The sequence below is a fragment of the Nannospalax galili genome, unplaced genomic scaffold, assembly GCF_000622305.1.
Source record: "Nannospalax galili isolate Female #2095 unplaced genomic scaffold, S.galili_v1.0 scaffold409, whole genome shotgun sequence".
In the NCBI taxonomy this organism is placed as follows: domain Eukaryota; kingdom Metazoa; phylum Chordata; class Mammalia; order Rodentia; family Spalacidae; genus Nannospalax; species Nannospalax galili.
Genome location: NW_008360308.1, coordinates 989,929 through 991,353, shown reverse-complemented (window position 1 = coordinate 991,353; position 1,425 = coordinate 989,929). Strand labels below are relative to the sequence as shown.

Here is a 1,425-nt window from a genome sequence, read left to right as displayed (position 1 = left end):
TGGAACTGGTAAAAGAAAGGAGCCAGGGGCTCCTCCCAAGTCCACGTGACCCCTGAGGAACAGATCCTCAAATGACCTTAAGAGTAAAAATAAATCGGTTTTATCTGGACCAACTGTATGGTCATGGGACATTTTAATGGAGACTAAATTGAATCTATGGATTGCTTTGGGTAATACAGCTATTTTCATAATATTAATATGGCTGATCCATGAGCACAGAAGTCATTCTGTCTTTTAGCGTCTTCTGCAATTCCTGCCTTCAGCATTTCAAAGCTTTCATTAGGAAGATCTTCCAGCTCCTTGTCTGTTTATTTCTAGATATTTGATTAAGGCTATCGTGCATGAGAATGTTTCTTGACTTCTTTCTCAGCACATTCATTATTGGTGTATAGAAAAGCTACTGATTGCTGTTTATTGTTTTTGATCCTGCTACTTTGCTGGAAGTGTTTCCTAGATCTAAGAATTTTCTATTGGAGGCTTTAGGTATAGGGTCATATCACCTGTGAATATGGATTATTTGACTTCTTCTGTTCCTGTTTGTATTCTTTTAGTTTCTTTCTGTTGCCTTATTGGTCTTTATACGACTTTAAATACTATACTGAGTAAAGTGGAGAATGAGCATTCTTGATTCACTCTTGATACAAGAGGATGTGTTTTTGGTTTTCACCCCTGTGGAACAATGCTGGTTATAGGTTTGTTGTATATAGCCCTGGTTATGTTGATGCTTATTCCTTCTATGCTTAGTTCCTACCATGGCTTTATCAAATTTGTCAAATTATTTTCTGTATTTATTGGGGCATCTGTGAAATTTCTGTCCTTGAGTCTGTTCATAGGCTGCTCTACATTTATTCATTTTTGTGTGTTGAACTATCTTTGTACCCTTGTAATGAAACCAACTTGATCAAAGTATATGATTTTTATAATACATTGTTCTATGTGTTTGGCTTTTTTTTGCATTTTTTGTTCATGAGGGAAATTGGTTTGTCGTTTGCTTTCTTTGTTGTGTGCTTGTCTTTAATATCAAGATAATATTGGTTTCAAAGAATCAACCTGATAATATCGCTTCTCTTTCTATTTTATGGAATAGGTCGCAGAGCATTACTGTTAGTTTTTACAGGGCTGATGGAATTGGGCAGTGAACCCGTCTGGTCCTAGAGTTTGTACTTGGCCACCTGTTTAGTACTAGTCAGGCTCGTCGCTCACTAGAACTGTGCTTAAGCTTTTTATTTACATTGTCGCGGTTTAATTTTGGCAGGTCATATGTGTTTATACATTTGTACACTTCTTGAAGATTTTGCAGTTACTTGAAAATAACTTTTCAAAATATTCCTTAATGGTTCTCTTGATTTTCTTGGTACTTGTTACAGTGGACCTCTGGTCCATAATTTGATTAACGTGGCTATACGTCCTGTATGTTTTTTAGAC

At 36.1% G+C, this 1,425-nt stretch overlaps 1 pseudogene; it reads right to left on the bottom strand.

The window, feature by feature from the left end:
• LOC103726822 overlaps window positions 1-1,425 on the bottom strand; it is an 88,351-nt pseudogene that overhangs the window by 60,194 nt on the left and 26,732 nt on the right.